This window comes from Pinus tabuliformis, chromosome 2_2, assembly GCF_031772625.1.
Source record: "Pinus tabuliformis cultivar Carrire ecotype Pingquan chromosome 2_2, CPIR1, whole genome shotgun sequence".
NCBI classification, from domain to species: domain Eukaryota; kingdom Viridiplantae; phylum Streptophyta; class Pinopsida; order Pinales; family Pinaceae; genus Pinus; species Pinus tabuliformis.
The window spans coordinates 1,171,471,530-1,171,485,807 of NC_142300.1; the positions used below are offsets into that span (position 1 = coordinate 1,171,471,530).

Consider the following 14,278-nt stretch of genomic DNA (forward strand, 5'->3'; position numbering starts at 1 on the left):
AGATGATCCTGATTCACTTGTTGATATGGACGTTTCTTATGATTATGAACTGAATTTTTCTACAGATTGCAAACCAAATTCCTTCAAATAAGTTGCTTCTCATGATGAATGGAAATAAGCGATGCGTAAAGAACATGATTCCTTGATAAAGAATGGCACCTCGAAGTTGGTTGATCCTCCATTGCGAACCAAACCAATAGGCTGCAAGTGGGTCTTCAAAAAAAAGTATAAAGCAAATGGCTCACTTGACAAGCACAAAGTTACGCATGTGGAAACTTTTTTACATAAAAGGAAGGGGTAGACTATGAGGATACATTTTCCCCCACAATAAAACAGGCTACCATTTTGACACTCTTTACCTTGGAAACTTAGAATGGTTGAAAATTCGATAAAATTGATGTAAAAGTTTCTTTGTTTAATGGAGCTCTGAAATAGAATTGTTTTATGTCCCAACCAGAAGGATTTGTTGTGAAGGGTCAAGAGAAAAAAGTATGCAAGCTTGTAAAATCCGTTTATGGCATCAAGTAATCACCACGAGCCTACTATGAGAAATTGACTGAGAATCTTCTAAAGCTCAATTTCAAACATTATGATCTTGATGATGCAACTTTGTTTGTTAAGAAATTTGGGAAATAAATTGTACATCTTGTGGTGTATGTAGATGATGTTTTGATGACAGGGAACAATGCGAAGTACATTACATCCATAAAGAAAGAACTAAGGAAAGAATTTGAAATAAAAATTTTGGGTTATCTTCACTACTATCTTGGTATTGAAGTAACCCAACATCCGAAGTTTATATTCATCTCTCAAAAGAAGAACATTGGAGATTTGTTAAACATGTTTGGCATGGCTGAGTGCAAACCTTTGACTACTCCAATGGAACAAAACTTAAAGCCCACATCCATGGAGGGAAAATAATTTGAGGATACAACAAAGTACAAACAACTCGTAGGAAGTCTCAACTACCTGACTACTACCAGACCATAAATTTCATTTGTTGTTGGAATCCTCTCCAAGTTTATGCAAAAGCCTTGTGAGGGTCATTGGTCTGCTGCAAAATGAGTTCTAAACTACTTCAATGGAACTCAAGACTTTGGACTGAAGTATGCATAGGCGGGTGACTTCAACTTGATTTGATACTTTGATTCAAATTCCGATGGCGATAAAAAAACTGATGTATCTACTTCAGGTTATGTTATGAGTCTTAGATCAAGAGATGTCTCTTGGAGGTCACACAAACAATCATTTCCAACAGATTCAACAACTAAGGTAGAATATGTGAGGAGAACTGAAGCAACAAAAGAAATTATATGGCTTAGGGAAATTCTTTAAGGTTTATACGAGAAACAAGTACATTCAACTCCTCTTCTGATTGACAACACTTTCGCAATAAATTTTGCCAAGAAGCCAAAGTTACATCATCAAACAAAGAACATTAATACAAAATACCATCTCATTCGACATCATGTCGAGGACAAAACAATCCACCTATGACATTGTTCCACAAATGAGAAGATTGCAGAAATCTTCACCAAAGCCCTTGGAAAGGAAAAGTTTAAAAGATTGAGAATGATGTTTGTACTCACGAAAAGGGGGAGGGATGTTGACACCTAATATTTGAGATTAGGTAAATCCATGTAAATATTGTAAATAAAAAGATAAAGGAAATTGGAAGACGAAGATACACTGGGAGATGAAACCCAATAGTTTCTCTCTCCATGTATATATCCATGTTCTATCTTAATGCAAAACAACAATTCATTCGTGGAGTTACTCTTGGTCTAACAAAGTTATTATCAATAATAATATTTATTTTATAACCCTTTTCCATAATAACACTCCTGTTTATGACTATTATCAATCCTTCAAAAATGAATATTCCATTAAAAATGTTATGTAAAGTCTCGATGACTTGCCTTGTAAAGTCTTAGCCCTTATGAACATGGAATTTCAAACACAATACTTTTGGTATGATTTCCTAGACTCCTAAAATATCATTGAAGAAATGGTGTAGAAAACATATTAAAAAAAATTATAGAAAAAAATATTACAATGACTTGTTTAAGACTTAGTAAAAAACCTCATCTTCCACCACAAATATTATATAAAATATAATAAGTGAAACCATGAATTTTTAATACTATGTCTCTTAAGTACCAAAAAAAAAATTATAAGTAAAATTCCAAGAAGCCTATTTTAAAATTGATTTTAGAATTAGTAAGAAAGCCTATTTTACATAGACTATATCTCTCAAATTATAATGAACTAAAGTTTGAAACTTTTACCAAGTGTTTTATGGTATTTTTCCTCAACTTATACAAATTTTAACTATCTAAAATTTTAATAAGCAAAGTTATAAAAATATTAAAAAGATGACATGATAAATCACAAACACTAACTTTAATACAACATAATCCGTATCATATCTTGAAAACTTTGACCGCCTTATTGTCTCTTCTTCATATCCTCAAAATTCCATTATGCCCATAAACAAATTTATGGAAAAAGAACACTAGAATCATAGATATATGAAGTCTAATAATTCAAATACCATAAATATGGTAAAATATCAATAAATGCAATCTAGATAAAAAAAAAAAAAAAAAAAATTGACAATAAATTCAATACAAAAATAAAATACGATTATTCCAATATCTTCTTGATATATATTGTGTGATAACAATTAATAAATTATATATTAATTTTAATAACTCAATATATATATATATATATATATATATATATATATATATATATATATATATATATATATATATATATATATATATATATATATATATACGACAGGTAAAGCATAGAGATCCAAGACCATATCCAAGACTCAGAAGTACAAAGTCCATGACAGAAATATTCAAACGACCAGCATATGAATGGTGTTATATCTACCATAAGCTATTAAAGGATGATGGATACTCAAATTTGCGAGTTTGTAGAATAAGCTCATGATTATGATAAAGTGTGAGTGACACATTGTAATCATAGCAAATCTACATTTCATATTTTATTTTTTGGACAGTGGTGGTTCCTAAAATGTTTTATGTGCCTAGTATCTTCTTAAGCTTGGAGTATACTAAAAGGGCTTATGACTGTAACACCTAGAGAGGCATGCATACCCCTTTGTTATGTGTTCCCTAGTGACATCAAGTTGTGGAATTAAGCACTGGGTAGGTATGAGGGTGGCAGGTGTACTCGTATCTAAGCTTGATATGTAATCGGAGAATTGAGTCTTTGATTAATGGGGGAATTGAGAGATGTAACATATCTCATAGTGTAATGGACCAAGTCAAAGAAAGTTCATTAAGAGGTGGATGAACCATGTATGTGAAGGACTTCCTAGTAGACTGGCGGTTGCAGCGGTTGGGAACCCATGCATTCTGGTAGATGGTTGTTACTTTATATGGACACCTACAATTGAATGAACAAGGTACAAGGTGTGATTACCAGATTGGACCAAATGTAGACTTTGCAAATTGATATAGAGACAAGTACTCATTAAGGGGGAGTGTTGGAATATCTAATTCCTACTTGTCTCTAGTTGTGATTCTTTCTATGTAAGGAGTCAGTTCCTATTCTATAGGAGTTGGCTATATTTACTTGTTCCTAATTTGGTGTGTGGTTAAGAGATTTCCTCAACCAACAGATTGTATGTCCAAGATAGTCTACTTATCTTGAGACAACACTTCTTGTATATATGTAATTACATTTGATTGATAAAGTGATCTGAATTCTCATATTTTAAGTACATTTTGTATACTACCAAAATTTATGAAAGCAATACCTTAAAGCATTTACTCAGTAACCCTTATATTATGATAATTACAATTACAATAAGTAAAGACTAGTGGAAGATAACAAATATTACAAGTAGGATATAGCGATAGAAGTTGGGTGCTCAAATATGATTGGGGATGATGAGATGATTGACTCTCATGGAGAGTGGAAGAGATCATAATTTGTGAAAACATTAACCTGCAAATAGGCATTAGAAGGTGTGGAAGAGATCATAATTTGTGAAAACATTAACCTGCAAATAGGCATTAGAAGGTGTGAATTTAACATACGAATCGAAAAAAATATGAGAGATGGAAAAAGAAGATTATGGAAACCCGTCCACGTCAAAAACAAATTCTGGGTTAAGCATTATAAATTAAGATAATCAAAAAGAATAAATGAAATTAGAGATTAAGATGAAAAATAAAAATAAGAGGTCAGAGGATATGGAGATGAAAATATAACTATTACATGACCACATATGGAAGGTAGAGATGGAGCATCGGCCATTCTTTTAGGAAATAAGGTTTGCACTTTCCCTACTTTATGTGAGAACATGTAAATCACGCAATGTTGAATAATTGGTGGCAAATTAACAAGTTATTTTTTATCCAGATATGAGATCTTGCAATGCTGAATAATTAGTGCCAAATGAAGAACTTATTGTTTAGCAAGACATGGTTCAACCATAAGGAGCAGACATAAATAATCTTTTTGTCAAAGGCCGGTACAAAATCGAGCAATCCGACTCCACAAATACTAAAGAATTAGTATGTCAACAAAATGAAGCTGATAACGTTGAAAATATTGCTTAGATATGGAAATGTTACATCATGCATAATTGCTAGTATTTCATGAATCTGAATAGCATCAGAAAATGGGCTGCTACTTACATCAAAATAACTGACGTAATGTTTTAACTTTTATATATATGAGACAACGTTCATGTATGTAGTCTTAATTATATTCATCAAACTTGCCCGGGCCCCAACCATATAGCCTCATGGAGTCAAAACAGCCGCACCTTGTGGGCAATCTCTTCAACAAAGTCTTCAATATTTTTGTCTGAAGACCCCCCTTCCATCATTGCCTCCCTCGCTAATGTCTTCCACCGTAGAGCGTTCTTCCTCATCTCGTTGCCGCGCTCAGTTTCCATGACTGTCCTGATACTTTTTTCCACTTCCTCCTTCCCTACCAGTCCATCAGCTGATCGCTTACTCAGTCTCAATCCCGTTTTCCATTTCTCTGCAATGTATAGAGAATTTGTTGTCTGATCGCTCCACTGAGGAACAGCCAGCATAGGAACCCCCAAGCTGAGCCCTTCCAGCGTCGAATTCCATCCAGAGTGCGTCATAAATGCACCAACGGACTCATGAGAAAGCACTTCCAGCTGTGGACACCATGGAACGACGAGTCCTTGTTCCGAGGTCTCGTTCAGGAAACCCTCAGGGAAGTTTTCGTCGCTGTCAATGTTCCCATTGGAAGAAGATGGACGCATGACCCAAATAAAGGAATATCCACTGGCCTTCAGCCCAAAAGCAATCTCACGATTTTGTTCTTTTGAAAGAACCGACAGGCTTCCGAAGGAAACGTACACAACGCTTGCGGATTCCTTCGCATTCAGCCAATCCATGCAGTTTGTGGTTTTCCACAAGTGTGCACCAGGGTCTTTGTCACCGGGATTCCGTCCATCCAAGAAAGCTGAGGGTATGAGAGGACCGACAGTTCGCATCGGAGCTATCAATTTCATTGACATTATTTCTTCGGATTCGAGTTCCTCAAAAGAATTTCCGAGTACCCACGTCGCCTCCGGAAGAGACTTAAACAGATCCACTATGAGTTGCCGCAGACTCCCGTGAGGGTTCGAAGGCTGCACAAGCGATGGAAGATCAGAGACACTCACCGGTGGAAGTCCCGGTATTTCTACTTCAGCATCTGCGTTCTGCGTCCGGTCCAACGAGGTAGCTGAACACAAGAAGAAAATTAATTCAGTATTAGAATTTAGATGTAGAGCGTGATGAAAAATTAAAGAGTGTTGGGAATTTTTAACATGGAGAAAATACCAAAAACCAAATATTCAAACACACAGAGGCAATGCTCTGTTTTTACTTTGCTCCAGGATCTTTTATGCAGGAAGACTTAAGAAAAAAATTTCATGAAGAAACAGAGTATTTCACTACCATTAAAAACATTTTATTCATTAAAAATCGATACAAACTTCATCCTCTTTTACTGAGAGGGATTTACCACTGTAAAATTGTTTTCATATTCACTGCTGTGAAAAACAACTTACTGCTGTAACAAAAGTTTACATGAGCTTACTGCTGTAAAACAAAATTTACATTCACTGGTGTGAAACACTTTTACATGCTGCTGTAAAAACAAAACTTACAGAGTTACAAAAACTCGCTCCACCATTTCCTTTATGCACTGCTGTGCAAAACTACACATGGTTTTTCCACACACCAAAAATTACTTCATCTGGTTCTATCTTTTTACACACTGCTGTGTGTTCAATACATACCACACATGGTTTTCGCTTCACCACTCTAATTTTTACTCTACTATGAACTCACACTAAAACCTCCCGTGTGCCATCCAAAAAACAATGGTCAACACAGTAATAAATTACATACTCATATCCCATACAGAATTTATGTAATAAGTACATACGCCCATACCTTTTCATAAAAAAAACTTACGAACTCTATGTAAAACTTTAATATTTTACCTACCACTATGACATTTCATTAAGACGTATGGTCAACCAAAACTTAGATTTACTCCACGCAACATTTAATATTTGCCGTCGGGTGAATTTCAAACATTATGCAATTTGGTTTTGGGAAGCCATCGGGTCCACTCCATCGCATCACAACTTTACTCATGTCAAAGACCCCGACTCTATGACATTGCCGATAGCGATGTGCCGATGCGATATCGGCGATCGCTTATCGCAAACACAAAAGCTTCTTTATAACTCCTTCACTTTGACTTTGCCGATGCGATATCGGCGATCGCTTATCGCAAACACAAAGGCTCCTTTATAATTCCTTCACTTCATTTTGCCGATGCGATATCGGCGATTGCAGTTGAAATTATATTTTCAACACTCCCCTTTAATTTCAACTGTCGGGCATTCAATCATACCCAAACACTTCCTCAAAAATTCAAAGCTCTTCTGATCCAATGGCTTTGTCAAAATGTCTGCTACCTGTTCCTGAGTACTGCAATGTTGTAGCACAATTTCTCCATTGTTCACCAATTCTCTGATGTAGTGAAACCTTGTATCAATGTGTTTCGTTCTCTTATGAAACACTGAATTCTTTGACAATGCAATAGCTGAGCTATTGTCACAAAAGATGACTGTCGCTTTTGCCTGCTCTTGGCCTAAGCTTCTCAACATTCTTCTCATCCACACTGCTTGACATGCTGCTGCTGTAGCTGCCACATATTCAGCCTCTGCTGTAGACAATGCTACAATGGACTGCTTCTTAGAAGCCCATGAAATGGCTCCTGAACCCATATGAAAAACATAACCGGAAGTGCTCTTCCGATCATCTACACTTCCAGCCCAATCGCTATCAGTGTAACCAATTAAATCTGAACTTTCTGAGACGCTATATAATATGCCAAACATTTTGGTACCCTTGACATACCTCAAAATTCTCTTTGCTGCCTGCCAATGTGCCTCCTTTGGCCTCTCCATGAACCTGGAAATTAAACTAACAGCATACATTAAATCAGGCCTAGTTGTTGTTAAATACATAAGGCTGCCAACAATACTTTTATACAAGCTAGGATCAAACTCCTTGCTGCTGTCCTCTCTGCTGAGCTTTAATCCCATTACTGTGGGAGTGATTGCTGCCTTGCATTCTTCCATCTTAAATCTGCCCAAAACTTGATTTACATATTTTGCTTGAGATATAAAAATTCCTTTTTCATTTTGATCTACTTCTATGCCTAAGAAGTATCTCAACAAACCCATGTCAGTCATTTCAAATTCATCCTTCATGACTGATTTAAAATTCTCAATAAGATAAATATCATTTCTAGTGAAAATAACATCATCTACATACAAGACAACAATTAAAATTTTACCATCCTTTTCCTTGATGTAGACAGTGGGTTCTCCTTCACATTTGTCGAATTCATTATCCAGTAGATAAGAATCTATCCTACTGTACCATGCTCTTGGTGCTTGCTTCAGCCCATAAAGAGCTTTCTTCAATTTGCACACTTTGTGCTCTTCACCTTTCTTCTCATATCCGAGAGGCTGTTCAACATAAACCTCTTCTTTTAACACTCCATTTAGGAATGCTGATTTCACATCCATTTGGTAGACTTTCCATTTGTTTTGTGCTGCTATGGACAGCACTGCTCTCACGGTTTCCATTCTTGCAACCGGGGCGAAAGTCTCCTCATAATCTCTTCCATACTGCTGCTTGTAGCCTTTAACAACCAGCCTTGCTTTATGCCTTTCAATCTTGCCTTCAGCATTGCTTTTGGTCTTGTAGACCCATTTCACACCAATGACTTCTTTGCCTTTCGGTAGCTCAACCAAATCCCATGTTTTGTTTCTCTCTATGGCATTAATTTCCTCATCCATAGCTTCTATCCATTTCCTATCTTTAATAGCTTCTTCAAAATGAATAGGATCATCAACATGACAATACAAGGCAAATAAGGAATTCATTCCTTCTTCATAAATTTCACTTAGATTTCTAAACTTCTTACCTCGTTCACTTGGTGTGCAAGTGCTTGAAGATGCACTTGAGTTTCCCCCTTGTGGTGTGCTTGGAGAAACACTCTCATTGATCCTCAATGGTGTTCCTTGCTGTCCTTGTGTTGTCCTCAATGGTGTCCCTTGCTGTCCTTGTGTTGGCGCTGCTGTTTGGGGATGTATTTCAACCACCTCCTCTTCATCTTCATCATGAGACAAACAGTTCTTGACATTCACTGTTTTCTCTATGCTTCCATCCCAAGCTTCCTCCTCAATGAATTGAACATCCCTGCTTACAAAGAACTTCTTGGTAGATGGAATGTACAGCCTGTAGGCTTTGGATTCATCACTGTATCCAATGAAGATGCATTTCTCCCCTTTGCTGTCCAACTTCCTTCTTAGTTGATCTGGTATGTGTGCATAGGCCACACACCCAAAAACTCTCATGTGGATGACTCCTTGCTTTCTCCCACTCCATGCCTCTTCTGGCACTTTGTTCATCACTGCTTTTGTAGGACACCTGTTCAATATATAAACTGCACAATGTACAGCTTCAGCCCAATACTCATTTGGCAAATGCTTTGCCTTCAACATGCTCCTTGCCATATCCATGATGGTCCTGTTCTTCCTTTCAGCAACTCCATTTTGCTGTGGGGTGTACCGAGTTGTAAACTGTTTATGAATTCCATTTTCTCTACAGAATCTTAGGAATTCCTTGGAGATATACTCACCTCCTCTATCAGTTCTCAAGACTTTTATATGCAGCCCGCTTTGGTTCTCCACAAGTGCTTTGAAATTTTGGAATTTCTCAAACACTTCACTTTTGTTTTTAAGGAAATATATCCAAGTTTTTCTTGTACAATCATCAATGAATGTCAAGAAATATTGGCTGCCAGCTAATGATGGAGCTTGCATTGGTCCACACAAATCTGAGTGGATAATCTCTAAGGGTGTCTTTGCCCTTATGCTTTTCCCTGATGGAAAACTTTCTCTGTGTTGTTTTCCCAAAATGCAGCCTTCACATAGGCTGTCCGGTTTCTCTATCAATGGTAATCCCTTTACCATTCCTTTTTTGCTCAATAAGTTTAGGCCTCCAAAATTTAGATGCCCGAATCTCAAGTGCCATAACCAGTTCTCATCCTTTGGCACGCTTTGGAAGGCCTCTTGGGTGACTGCTGCCATTTCCTTCTTGTTCTTCATGTCAGCCCTGATCCGGAGAGGGAACATCCTGTTCCTTGTCATCTTCACTTCAGCAATGCATCTTTTGCTGGGTGGTATATCCATGATGGTGCACACATCATTTTTAAAGAAAACATTGTACCCCTTATGGACAAGCTGTCCAATACTCAAGAGATTACATCTCATTCCAGGGACATAGTATACATCTGCTATGGTTTTCCTTTCTCCTTGCTTTGAAAGTATTTTTATTTCTCCTTTTCCCATAACAGACACTTTACTATCAGTTCCTAATGTGACTTCTGATTTCACATTTTTATCTAGAGCAGAAAAGAAGGCTATATTTCCGGTCATATGGTTGCTGCAACCTGAGTCTAAAAACCATATGTCCTCACTATGTGTTTCAGCCATGTTACAAGCTAACAGAACATTGTCTTGACTGCTGTTTTCTCTTGTAACATTTGCATTTTGTCTGCTGTTCATATCATGTTGTTTCTTTCTGCAATCACTAGCATAATGTCCATACTTTTTGCAATAATAGCATTGAACATTAGATTTATCATACCTTTGTCCTTGAGCATGATGTTGATCTCTTTGTTGGCTGCTGCCTTGGCCTTGGTTCTGATTTGGATTGATGCCTCTTCCTTGTGCATTTGATGGGCTGTTCCTTCCTCCTCTGTTCTGGCTTCTGCCTCTTCCTCTTCGGTTTCCTCTTCCTTGACCTCTTCCTCTTCCAAAGGACATTTGGGTCTTGAAGGCTTGTTCTAGAGATGAGTTTTCATTCCTACTCAACCTCTGTTCATGTGTTATCAGTGATGCATGTAGCTCATCAACTGAATAGTTTGAGAGATCCTTTGTCTCTTCAATGGTGGTGACTATGGCATCAAACCTTGAGGGTAAGACCCTCAATATTTTCTCCACAATCCTTCTGTCTTCAATGGTTTCTCCATGAGTTCTCATTTGTGTGATTACACCAATCACATGAGTGAAGAATGAGTCAATGTTATCTGACTCTTTCATGTTCAGATTCTCAAAATCCTTTCTCAGCAATTGTAGTTTTGCTGTCTTCACTCTCTCCATGCCTTGATAGGCTGTCTTGAGGGTTTGCCATGCTTCATTGGCTGTCTTAGCTGCTGCTAACCTTGGAAACATACTCTGGTCTACTGCTAGATACAACAACACTCGGGCTTTTGAATCCTTCTTCCTATTGTTCTTAAGCAGATCCTTCTCTCCCTGAGTTAATGCATTGAACTCAGTTTCATCTGCTGGTTCTTCAAAACCTTCTTCAACTATTTCCCATAAATCTTGGGAAGCAAGCAGGGCTGTCATAGTTATTGACCAGTAGTCATAGTTCTTCCCATTAAACTGTGGGAGCTGGGTGTTAAACAAACCCATACCAGTGCTTGTGCTAGCCATTCCTTGACTGTGTATGTTTAAAAACAACTGACTGTTTCTTCAGCAACACAAAAAAAACTTTTGAAATACCTGAATCCTTTGATGTCTGAGTCTTCTGTCTGCCTGAGAAGTTTTGCTGCAGCAACAACCTTCTCCCTTCAGCTTCTTGAACACCTTCAAGAGCCTAAGCCTGCTCTGATACCACTGTTGGGAATTTTTAACATGGAGAAAATACCAAAAACCAAATATTCAAACACACAGAGGCAATGCTCTGTTTTTACTTTGCTCCAGGATCTTTTATGCAGGAAGACTTAAGAAAAAAATTTCATGAAGAAACAGAGTATTTCACTACCATTAAAAACATTTTATTCATTAAAAATCGATACAAACTTCATCCTCTTTTACTGAGAGATTTACCACTGTAAAATTGTTTTCATATTCACTGCTATGAAAAACAACTTACTGCTGTAACAAAAGTTTACATGAGCTTACTGCTGTAAAACAAAATTTACATTCACTGGTGTGAAACACTTTTACATGCTGCTGTAAAAACAAAACTTACAGAGTTACAAAAACTCGCTCCACCATTTCCTTTATGCACTGCTGTGCAGAACTACACATGGTTTTTCCACACACCAAAAAAAATTACTTCATCTGGTTCTATCTTTTTACACACCGTTGTGTGTTCAATACATACCACACATGGTTTTCGCTTCACCACTCTAATTTTTACTCTACTATGAACTCACACTAAAACCTCCCGTGTGCCATCCAAAAAACAATGGTCAACACAGTAATAAATTACATACTCATATCCCATACAGAATTTATGTAATAAGTACATACGCCCATACCTTTTCATAAAAAAAACTTACGAACTCTATGTAAAACTTTAATATTTTACCTACCACTATGACATTTCATTAAGACGTATGGTCAACCAAAACTTAGATTTACTCCACGCAACATTTAATATTTGCCGTCGGGTGAATTTCAAACATTATGCAATTTGGTTTTGGGAAGCCATCGGGTCCACTCCATCGCATCACAACTTTACTCATGTCAAAGACCCCGACTCTATGACATTGCCGATAGCGATGTGCCGATGCGATATCGGGGATCGCTTATCGCAAACACAAAAGCTTCTTTATAACTCCTTCACTTTGACTTTGCCGATGCGATATCGGCGATCGCTTATCGCAAACACAAAGGCTCCTTTATAATTCCTTCACTTCATTTTGCCGATGCGATATCGGCGATTGCAGTTGAAATTATATTTTCAACAAAGAGTCCGATGCCAATTTTTCATGTAAATATACCGAGTTTTCCATAGACAAAATGGTGATAAAACGCATAAACTGCACAAGATTGCGTTCAGAAAAAAACTGAAGGAATACTAAACTTCTTTGCAACATCCGAAACCCAAGGAAGAAATGAATCTTGAACGATGCAAGAAATCTGGTTTCCTTCAGCGTTGAGCCTCTCTACCAGATTTCCCAACATCAATCCTCCAACCTTGTATAACATGGCCGATACAATCACCACGTCACCTCGTTCGGAATCCGAAGTGAGTCCGTCTGAGATTGTCTCAAACCGAACTTCCCCACGCTTGTTTGGTGCTTCGGATGTTTTGTCTTGCGACTGTAACATCAGTTTACGATTTGCTTCCGTGGTCACAAAGGTGACCTGCAGATTTTTTGAGGAGAGCCTCTTGGCAAACTGCAGCATTGGATTGATATGACCCTGCCCTGGAAAGGGCACCACCAGAACGTGAAGCATGCTGTAATCTAACCCCTGTAAAGTTCCCATGGCTGTAGTAGGACTCAAAAATTACTACACAAACTCCTCAAATACTCAAAATCTCCTTAGTGGCTCGCTCACTAATCTTGCCCGTTGCTCTGCGAATTGAGCCTATTTATCGACAGGCTTTTCATTATAATATTGCATATTATCTATCTCGCACAGAATACGAAAACAACTGGAGGACAAACACTTGCTCCCCATAATAAGAGCGTTCCTCCACTTGCTCCCCATAATAAGAGCGTTGCGTTTTCAACTGTTGTAGTCGTGACGCTGGATGTAAGTGTCGTGTGGCCTACTTGGTTTAAAAACCGATGGATAACAAGACTTCCTAACAGTCTTGATATCTTGCTACCAGTCCACACAAAAACGACAAACAAATCTACGTACTTCGGGTGCCGTGTAGAAGTACAACTCTTCCACATTCACTCACATACCGTGATTCTGAAGCGATGTCTGTGTCGGTACAACATTCCAAGCACGGTGGTCTTTCAAACATGTGCATAATACACGGCCAGGTTGGAAATACATAACATTTACGGGTGGCTTTGACCACATAAAATTTGATAATTACAATGAATCTAGTTAAAATATTTAATTTTATTACAATAACCAAAATAACCTAACATATACATTGTAAATTAAATTTTAACCAAAAAATATTAACTCAAAGTCACTCACACTTAATTTAATTAAGCATAAACTCTAAATTTAAACACTTACACTTAATTTAATTGGGTGTACACTCTAAATTTAAACAATCCCGTATGTGAAAGTAATTAGCTATCTTTAACCACGGATAAGAAGTTGAAGAATTCATGAGAACAACCAACGGGATGTTGAAGTAATTAGTGTCATAATCGATTAGTATCACTGTAAAACACTTACACTTAATTTAATTAAGTGTACACTCTAAATTTAAACAATCCTGTCTGTGAAAGTAATTAGCTATCTTTAACCACGGATAAAAAGTTGAAGAATTCATGAGAACACGCATTCATGAGGATGCGTTTTAATAAGGTACAGTTTTACATGATTGAACGCCATATCAGCGCATATAAATACCTCATGCCTATGACCACAGGAGTCGTCTTCATGTGTTGCCCGCGGACGACATTAATAAACAGAATTCGCACAAGTGAATAGACATAGTTATGGGTTTCGACCCTTTTTACATGGCGTGAATTGATTGAAGAAAAAGTTTGAGATGAAAAATAGGTTTAATTGAGTTAAGAAATCATGCTTATAATATTAGCGCACTCAACTTGATATAAGCTGCTTCAATTTAACATATGTTATTATATAAATTTAATAGGTGAAATTAATATATAAATATATCAAATCTAACATTTTTATAAGAAATTCTAAGATTATAAAGTCAAAGAATCA

General features: G+C 37.1%; 1 pseudogene across 1 annotated transcript; it reads right to left on the reverse strand.

Moving 5' to 3' along the window:
• Positions 1–4,522: 4,522 nt before the first annotated feature.
• On the reverse strand, positions 4,523–13,084 carry LOC149197626 (UDP-glycosyltransferase 74E1-like; annotated as a pseudogene). Its single transcript, XR_016254776.1, has 2 exons — positions 12,409–13,084; positions 4,523–5,760 (listed from the first exon to the last, which is right to left on the reverse strand). The product of XR_016254776.1 is annotated as a UDP-glycosyltransferase 74E1-like (transcript).
• Positions 13,085–14,278: the final 1,194 nt, after the last annotated feature.